This window comes from Ailuropoda melanoleuca, chromosome 1, assembly GCF_002007445.2.
Source record: "Ailuropoda melanoleuca isolate Jingjing chromosome 1, ASM200744v2, whole genome shotgun sequence".
Lineage (NCBI taxonomy): Eukaryota > Metazoa > Chordata > Mammalia > Carnivora > Ursidae > Ailuropoda > Ailuropoda melanoleuca.
In genome coordinates, this window is record NC_048218.1 from 71,125,358 (window position 1) to 71,135,459 (window position 10,102).

Genomic DNA, 10,102 nt, shown 5'->3' on the forward strand with positions numbered 1-10,102 from the left:
ATTTATTTGTTTATTTATATGAGAGAGAGCAAGAGCGAGTGAGCACAAGGAGAGGCAAGGGCGGCGGGGGGAAGAGGACCCCAAGCCGACTTCCCTCCTAGCATGGAGCCTGACGTGGGACCCTATTCCATGACCCTGAGACCATGACCTGAGCCAAAACCAAGAGTCGGATGCCCAACCAACTGAACCAGGCACCCCAGGAGTTTTGCTTTTTTTAAAGGTTTATTTATTTATTTATTTATTTGAGAGAGAGAGAGAGCATAAGCAGGCAGAGAGAGAGAGGGAGAAGCAGACTCCCCGCTGACCAAGGAGCCCAACGTGGGGCTCGATCCCAGCACCCTGAGATCATGACCTGAGCTGAAGGCAGACACTTAACCTACTGAGCCACCCACGTCAGGGGTTTGGTTCTTGATGCTGATCGAACCTCAGAATCACCTGGGGAGGTTAACAAACCCCCAACAGGTACCTGGGCAAGCCCTGCTTCCGGAGATTCTGACTCAGTCGGCCTGGGCAGACCCAATAGCAGTTTTATCTTTAACTCCGCAGGGACTCTAACGCTCAGGCAAGGTTGAAAACTTGGGCTCTGTCTCGCCCGTGCTGGGTCTCATGGCCATGTGTAGCTAGACCCAGGGCCATGGAGCGAATGCCGGCTTGGTCCAACCCACCTGCCGTAGTGCTCTGGGTGAATTCATGAGCGAAACGCACCCCAAAACTGCATACAAAAAGATTTTGTAAGGTTTCTTTCTTCTCGGTGTTTTTTTATTTTACCATCCTCATGCCCCCAGGAGATTTGGAAGAAACAAGCTGGATGCTCTCTGCCTTGTTTTCTTGCAGCACAAGGATGGCTAAGTCATCCCAAAGCACCTCCTTCCAACAGGCAGGGCTCCTTGAAGTCCGGAATGTTCCACAGTTGGGTGATTCCCTGCCACTTGCCAGCAGTGTAACCTTGGGCGTTACTGTAGCTTTCTGTGCCTCAGTTTCCTCATACATACCATTGATCACGGGCATACTGGTGCCCACTTCACGGTGCTGTTGGTGAAGGACAATTAATTGCATTCATGTAACAATGACACATGGGTTCTCAGAAGTGTTATCTATTATTATTATTTCTAGAGAAGTGCGGTGGGTGTGGCAGGAGGCAAGACCTGGCCAGCTGCTTGGCCACTGCATTGGTGTGACCTGTTCCCATCACTGTTTCTGGGCGGATATCAAAGTTGCCGTTGACGTATCAAAATTGAATCATTTGGGAGGACTGGAAATGCCATCGACAAAACCGTTCAGTACCTACCGTGGATATTTGAGACCTGCGGGCGCTTCCAAAAATCAGACAATTTAGCACAATGTAAGCCCATGAAAGAATTTTCTCCTCCCGTGTTTTCAACTCGCCCCCACTTTTGCTTTTGCGTCTGCACACGGTTCAACATTTCAGAAACCTGCAAACGGGCCAATTCGGCGGCCCAGGGCGCCCCCTTGTGGCACGCTGGCTGAACGGCTCCCCTCATGGGGCGCGGTGCTTTCCTCGTTGGAAGTCCCATCCCAGGCTGCTCCCCCCCACCCCGCCCCCTGGAGGCGACAGCCGAGCATATGGACTCGGTGGCGCGGGGGCTGCTCCCAGGCAGGAGGACGGAGCTGCTCAAGCTTGTGTTTCCTGTAACTCTGGGCAAGTGCCAGGCCGCTGGGTGCCCGCGCCCGAGGTCCGGCCGGGGGGTGGAGTGGGGCCGAGGTTCCCGGGCGGCACCTCCACCCCCTGGCACATTCTAGTCTGTCCCAGTGATCTGCGTGTCCTGCACCGTGGGACAGCCCTGCACGACAGCAAGTTGTCAGGAGTCGCCCACAACTTGCAAAGGGGCCTCCAGGCACTGCTGTGGGTGAAATCCTGTAGTGAGCTCAGCCGGTCTGACCCTGACACAGCTGAACCCTTCTAGCTTGGACGCTTCGAGTTTTCCAGGACCGTAACTTAGCATGTACCTGCTGGGAAGACTGTGCTTTGCCTTCTTTGCAATTTTATCAGAGTTGTTCAGCATTTTGGGAAATCCCCCCCCCCTGCCCACCTTGGCAATGCTTAACCCTTATTTCAAAAACTCAAATATAAACAGAAAGCAACTTCTCTTAATTTCATCCTTTTCATCAGATCTCTGGTGAGGTTGTGCCCGAGCATTTTCACATGGAGATGAATATTATGTTATCATAAACTACCTTTTATTTCTAATTTATTGCAGTTAACACATGTAATTTTTAAGTTCTCGGTGAGATCTGATTATCTGTGACATTTATTTCAGGAGACTGAAGGGGCTGCTGAGAATCATTTGCTATAAGAGGGGAGTTGGATCAGTCAGTGATGAAATCCACTGTTCCAAGGTAAAGGAAGGAGCAAAAGCTGGACGTCAGGGTCTCTACAGAAACAGAACCAGTAGGACCTCTCTTTCTCTCTCTCCCACCTGAGAAGTCCCACGATCTGCCACCTGCAAGCTGAGAAGCAGGAAAGTCCGTGGTGTAATCCAAAGTCCGAAGGTTGGAGAACCAGGACCTCTTATGGCCAAGGCCAGTAGACAGATGTCCCAGCTTAAGCAAAGGGAGCACATGTTCCTTCCTCCACCTTTTTGTTGTATTCAGGCCCCCAGTGGATTGAATGATGCCCACCCACCTCGGTAAGGGGGGATCTGCCTTGCTCAGTTTATTGGTTCGAACGTTCCTCTCTTCTGGACACACCCTCACGGACACACCCAGAAGTCATGTTTTTCCAGCTACCTGGGCTGTCTCTAGCCCAGTCAAGAGGACACATAAAATGAACCATCACTGTCTTCACTGATGAACGTGATTTCTTGGCACGTCTTTCCTTATGAGGTAGAGATGGTGGTCCTGGGTCCCTGCCCATGTTTCCCCTTCCCTTACCAGGTGAGAGCACCTGTCACTTCCACTGTACCAGAGAGGCTTTGTAAATGAGAGCAGAGGTTCAAGTTGGGTTTGGAGGGAAAGAAAAGATTAGGACCCCTGATTCGTAGCATCAGTTCTACCTCAACTTTGCTCTGTGACTTTGGGCAAGTCACTTCCTCTCTCCGGGCCTCTGAATCTTCATCGGGTAAGCAGGCGCTGGAAGCTTTGAGCACGCACGTTCTCTTCAGATGGGGGTGTGGAGGGTCCCACGTCCTGCCGCCACCCTCGCAGGGCTGCTCACCTGGCCTGGGGGATGGTGGGCACCTGGGGAAGGGCCCAGCACAGTCTAAACTCTCAGACCTGTGGGAGCAGCCAGACTCCTCGGCCACGGCCGATGAGAACACCTCTCTTCCCACCCAGGAGAGGGGGCATGGGACTTCTCAGGAGAGGAAAAGGGGCCTCTGAATTAGACTTGCAGGCTGGACGGGGGGATTGGTATTCAATCCCTGGACTGATTCTATTTTTGTTCTCAAATCTGTGTGTCAGCCACGATTCCTTGGTATATGATACTGTTTTGACATCTGTGAAGCTGGCAAACTCTCCAAGTCTCCTGGAGTCTTGAAAATTGGATCTATGAAATTGGCATATCCTAATAAACGGCAAGCCAAAAGCCTTAGGTCATGTGCGATAAGTATTACTAGACCCACTGCGTTGGACCACAAACACATCCCGTATTTAAATTGAAATATAAGAAGTCATTCATGCAAAATTTCAGTATCTAACTTCTACCCTCCCCGAGTTAGAGCTTCAAACCAGGAAAAAATAAAAACATCTCCCAAGCAGCGAAAAGAAGCTTCCAGTGCCTTAGATGAAAGCTCATGCATTGCTCAAAGGAAAATTCCTCCACTCAGACTCTGTTCACTTTTATGTTAGACACAAATCTATCAAGTTTGCTCATATGGTTTCCAGACTGGGGTAGATTAAAGGCAAAAAAATCACAAGTCGGGAGGCGGGTGGTGGTCCTGCTGGAAACTTGCTAGCAACAAAGAAAGAGATGCAAACACGACAAAATCAGAGAGAAACTCCCCAAGAACAGCTGCCTGGGCTGTTGAGGGGAAGGCACCTCTCCAGCTCCCAGGGCAGCACGCTGGTCCAACCCAGAGCTGGAGGTGAATAACGAGCCTGAGGCAGATAACTCTGATCCCGAGCTGCCTGGAGAAAGCGGACACTCTGTATACCGTGGTCTCGGTCTGCATGCTTGTGAAAGCAGCACTGGGGGCAAGGACTTGGATGTGGTTTCATTGGGAGCTAATCCCAGAAGCAGCACCACGAGACAGGAGACGCCAACACGAGGCTGTTCTGTGGAAGGTGCTGTTGCCCACGGGGCTCAGTTCCGTAAGGACTGCCCGGGGATTGTCCAGAACACCCCGGAGCTGCCCTGACCTGCCCTGTCCTGCCGACTGTTTCCATCCACCCACACTTCTGGAGGTCGGTGTGGGGCAGGCCCAGGGCAGGTCGGGGGCATTTCCCTGTCTCTCTTACAGCAGCAGCTGTACACTCTAAGGGGGTGACATTAGAGGTTTCGTCAGCTTGCGCAGTGCGAGTACTCAGTTATCCAGACGAGCCAATCCAGAATGGCCGTTCGGGAGGGCTCTGAGCTCCCAGAGTGTCCCTGGGGATGTCGGAAGAACCCGGCTTGTGGATACGCCCACGGGGGCCTGGGGGAGAAGTACCCTCCGTGAGCTGCTGTCAGTGGAAGCACCTGGGAGCTTTTAATTAATCCTGGCTTCAGCTCGCAAGACACGCAATTAAAGCAGCCCCACCACCCCCCTCTGTCGGCCGGGGCTGCTTCTCTCCTGTGAAGCATTTTCCTCTAGCCACATGTTACATTTCATTTACCCCTCTCTTGGGCTGGTATTAGGGTACCTCCCTTCATTCATTCCACAGATGTTTCCTGGTGTCTTAGGTCAGGCTCCCCAGAAGCAGACCTTGATGATGTCATGAGCACTGGGTATTATATAAGACTGACAATCACAGACCTGTACCTCTGAAACCAATAATATATTATGTGTTCATTAAAAAAATAAAAATAAACGTTCAAAAAATTTTTAAAAAGAAAGCAGACCTTGAGATGAGGGTCCAGATGTAGTTTTTTAAATTTATTTATTTATTTATTTACTTATTTACTGGAGGGGTGCAGAGGGAGATGGAGAGAAAGAATCTTAAGCAGGCTCCACGCCCAACATGGAGCCCAACACGGGGCTCGATCTCACAACCCTGAGATAATGACCTGAACCGAAATCAAGAGTCAGACACTTAAGTGACCGAGTCACCCAGGCGCCCCGAGATGCAGGTGATTTCTTAAAAGGGAGTGATCCCAGGAGAAAGTGGTGAGGGAGCAGGAGAAGGAGGGGGCAGGAAGCCAGGCGGCATGTGATTTCAGGGGGGAGAACCAGGCCCTGCCCGATCCAGCAGGAAAGCTCTGGAGTGTACATTGTTTCTCAGTTTGTCCCAACTCAAGGCAAGGAGCTAGGCTTTATATCCCTCATCAGTCAGCCACTGCGAAGGGCCAGTCCCCTGCATCCCCACTGCTCCCCACGATGCAAGACAGCCCAGCAGCTTGGGGACAGCTCTCCGAGAGTCACAGGTGCTCAGGTGAGGCGTGAAAACACCTGGAGACTGAGGAAGGGCACACAGAACAGGGAAAAGGGACCCTGGGGATAGGGAAGGGATCATTGGCAGTGTCCTGCAGTTAGCAGTTGGGCTTTACTCTGAGTCTGGCACTAGCCTAAGGGTGGGGCTTTACCAGTAACTCTGGGAAGAACTGGTTTTGGCCATTCCTGCCCCCAAGCGCACTAGATCCTAGGAGACGTGGGTCCTCTATCCAACCCTGTTAACTTTAGGGGCCTTGGTTTTCCATATGTAAGTGAGGGTGTCTGACTCTGTAAGAACCCCCCACCCCACTTTTACCTTCACAGGTTGGGTGGTCAGGGAGGCTTAAAATGATGGCCTGTATGCCCCAACAAAGGTACCCTTTTTAGCAATCACGCGCCGTCTTATTTTTTGTAGAGGTGTGTGATGAAAATTCTGTTATAAGGCTCTTGATGAGACAGCCAGATTGTTTTATGTGGTGGTAGGATAGAACCATCTGAGTATCTTACTCATGTAATCTCAATCACAGGAGCTCAGGAGAGGGAGAGACCTAGAGACAGAGAGCAAGTCGGGCGGGGCATGTGATTTTAGGTGGATATGTTTAAGGTGTTGAGATAGTTGAGGCAAACCAGGTTTAAGAACGAAAGGTACAAATGAATAAACGGTAATTGCCACTTGAGGCCAGGACAAAAGGAGGATAAACAGTTGAGTATCATCTGGCTTTTGCCCGCCAACAGAGCAGGGACCACAAAGAAGAGATTTCTCTACGGAGTGAGTACCTGTTGCGTGGTGCGGGCTAGCTGCGATTGCTGCACGGGGTCATTTGTGGCGTAGGACCCACCACGACCAGATCCACCACGTGGACGTGGATGGGCTGTAGGTCTATTTTCTGGAGCCCATCTTGGAAGGGGTGGCGTTTTGAGTGATGAGAGCTTTCCTGCCTGTCTCCGGCATCCATAAAGTATATGGGACGGACACCGGGGCCGGCTCAAAGCCATGTGCTCCCGGCTGACCCGGTCTGTGCCTGGGAAGGGACGCTGCGCCCCCAAGAATGCTTGGGGCCGGGGTCGGGTCGCGGCGGAAGCCTGAATGCCAAGCAGTCATTAAAGGAGATTGATGGGCGGCAGTGCCTTGCCGGGGAGGCCCGGGCAGCCTGCTGCCCTCTCATTGTGGTTATTTATGGCCTAGCTGGGGCGTCAGAAACCAGGCTGACAGCTCCCGGGAACCTGACCCGGCTGGTGCACGGCCTGCAGCCTTCTGCCTGCTCAGCCCTCAACTTGAGGAATGTCAGCCTCACAGACAGTGACCAGACCCGGTAGGTGTGGAAGGAGAGATTCCAGAACACATCCTAACCCAGAGACCTCTTTATCCAGAGAGAGGTGTGTGTGCACATGGGACCCAAGGCTGTATCCCCTAAATATTTACAGAAGCAGACATTTGTGAAATAGACATAGCAAAGCGAAATTGACACTTACTTTGATACAGGGCAAGGGAGCTCCAACGGTCCCAAACAGTAAGTAATCCAGAAACAGTTCTTTGTTATTGGGGAACTTATACCAAAGGTTTTGGTTTGTTTTTGCCGTGTGTGTGTGTGTGTGTGTGTGTGTGTGTGTCTTTTGGTAACAAAAGTACAAGTCTAATCCTATTTCATTTACATGACAGGCCAAGGAGGTCTAGACACGTTCTGGGTGCTAAGGGCTGAGCTGAGGTGGCCCGATGGCTATGGATGGTTCAGTCCCCCTGGGGAACGTGCAGGAGAAGCCCCCTTGGTGACTAGGAGCAGCCCGGATGACAGTGGCCAGAACAGGGTGAGGGACGGTGGTGTGTGGGCAGAAGTCTAGGCTGGAGTGCTGCGGGGACCACTTCCTTTTATAAAATGGGCCTCATCATTCCCGAGTCGGCCTCCATGATGGTGCAGAAAGCAGGTGAAATGCGGCCAGGGGCCAATGCTCCCTGAACCGTACAATGTTCCTGGGAGGTCTGTATCAAGAAATCTCTCCGCCTGGAGGGCCTTCCCGGGAGGGAAGCGCAGGCCCAGAAGACAGCAGAGCCGCAGTCTGTGCTTGGGACACTTGCAGGGCGGCTCCCGGTGGGAGACAGCCTCAGGGAGTGGGGGGACCATGGGGGTCCTACAGAGTCCCCGCACAGAGGGTGGAGGGAGAAAGTGAGGCTCCATGAGAAGAAGGCTGCTCTGGGGTCACAGCGGGAAGTAAACCCCAGTACAACTTGGTGGTTCCATGAGATTACTTAGGCTGAAGGGGCATCACTGCCATGGGGTCCCTTTCTGTCCTTTCACGTCCCTTGATGTCTGTTGGCTCCGCGGATGAACATATGCAAGGCCCGTAGGAGACCACAGCCTGATGGGAGCAGTTCATGAAACCTTCAAGGTTTAAATGAAGATATTCTTTCTGATACTTCATTCATTGAAAAATCTGTATCTCACATGGTTAGAGCTGTCGCTCAAGTACGTCTATCAGCTTGGAGTTCATTGTTGATACACCTAATCGTCTCTCTCCCAGTTCCCGGGTTTCAGTGGATCAAGGTTTGCTGAGTTCCCCCTGGGCTCCAGCAGTGGGCCTGGCCCGGGACATGAAGGTGGCTGGTGGCAGGGCCCCCCGGGAACTCCCGGTCAGCCCACCGGGACGACTCAGGGATGGAACACGCCAGCCAGCAGAGAGAAGCCCAGGGGACATGGGACTCCAGACAAGTATTGTTGTCAATTGCTGCACAGCAAACGACCCTAAGACATAGTGGTTTGGACCAACAGTGATCATATGTTATCTCTCTGGGTTTCTGTGGGTCAGCACGCAGACAGGCCTGGCGGGAATAGTTCGTCTCGGTCCCATCATGGGGCCCCAACTGGAATTACCTGAAGGCCCACCCACTCACTGTCGGCCGGGGGCTTCCTGAGCGTGGTGGCTGGGGTCCAAAGGCAGGTGTTGAGAGAGACAGAGATGGAGAGACAGAGAGTGAACATGAATACGAGTGAGAACCAGGTGGAAGGGCTGACCTTTACTGACCTAGTCTTGCAAGTCACAAAGCCGCACTGCCCCTATACTCCACTGGTCAGGGTAGTCACCAGACCCACCCAGACCAAGGGGAGGGCATGAGACCCACCTCTCCATGGGAGCAGAGTCAGTCACACCGCCAGGATGTCCTGTGGGATGGGATAAACGCACAGGAGTGGCCATCTTTGGGAAATGCTGTCTGCCATGTTGCATAGGAGAGGAGGGAGGGGGGAGACGCTTGCTCTGAGTCTTAAAGTCACAGGGGAACTAAGGTATGTGCAAGGCAGGGAGGAGAGGGATTCCAGGTGGAGAGGCAGCAACCCCTAAGTGCCAGGGTGTTGGAGAAACATGAGGACTTTGGGCAACCACAGGCAGTTCCATGTGCTGGAACCAGTCATGTGAGACGGGGATGGCCTGGGATGGGGCCACACAGTGGAGGGCTTACCCTGGAGCTCATGACCCTCTGGGTCCGCCAACTCCCCTCACAACCAGGAGACAGCTATGGCCCCTCACTCAAGAAAAAGTTTCCACAGGATACTGTACACTATTTCAGGGACCAGGGCAAGGCCTACAACCCAAGAAGCCCTCAAAGATCCCTTCTTGCCCTGCGTTCTGGGGAGCTGGCTTGGGCCCCACACTCACCAGGGGCTGTGAGCAGGGCTCTGAGGGGGGTGGGTGAAGAAGTCACCTCACACTGTATCAGGAAAGGAAGAGTTTGAACTTTGTGTGGGAGACGTGTGCTTGGGCCAACGCCTGCTATGGGAAGGCCCCCTTTGGTGTCCCCTGCTCTGCCCCCTGTCCCCGGTCATCCCAGGTGAGTGGTGGTGCTGGGGACATGATGAGTTATGTTGCGCTGGGATAACGTGTGGGCTTGGCGCAGAGTTCCCAAGAGCAGACCCTCGGGAAGGACCAGGCCTACCTGTGAGCAGGGCTCAGCCAGTCCCCAGCTGTGCGATGGGTGTGAAGGTGGGTGGACATGACATTTTAGGTCAGTGTTTCAGTCCTTAGAGTCACTGTCTAGTAAAAGAAAAGAAAAAACAAAAAGTGTAGGTTTACTTTGTCAGTTACGAACATCAACTGCCACCGTCTAGGGGCGGTTCTGAGACCGCAGTGTGTGCAGACACACACATGTGCCCGCGGGCTGTGCTGTCCCATGGCTTCATCTCTCCTGCCTCTCCCTGGCAGGCTCGCGGCCTGGCTCCCGTCTGCAGACCCCACGGCTTCCGTGGTGTTGAGGGTACCTACTCTCGGCTTGGTCGCCTCCCTGCTGCCAGTGATGGGGTCACAGGCCGAAGCCTCTCAGGGATGGGACAGTCTGGCTGTATTTAGGGCCTTGCCTGCCACTCTGTCTTCTCAGTCATTTAGAATATGGGGGGCTATCGTAACAGAAAGGCCAGAGATGTGGCCGGGCGGCTAAAATGTCCCTGGAACTAGCCTTCAAGGACAGCTGTCAGCAGCAGGCCCATGGCACTGGCCTCTCTGCAGGTGTAGGTAAATCCCAGGGGGCCCCAGGAGCCTATCAGACTCAACCCTGCCCTCGTCCTGAAAGCCTCAGTGGGTGGCATCAC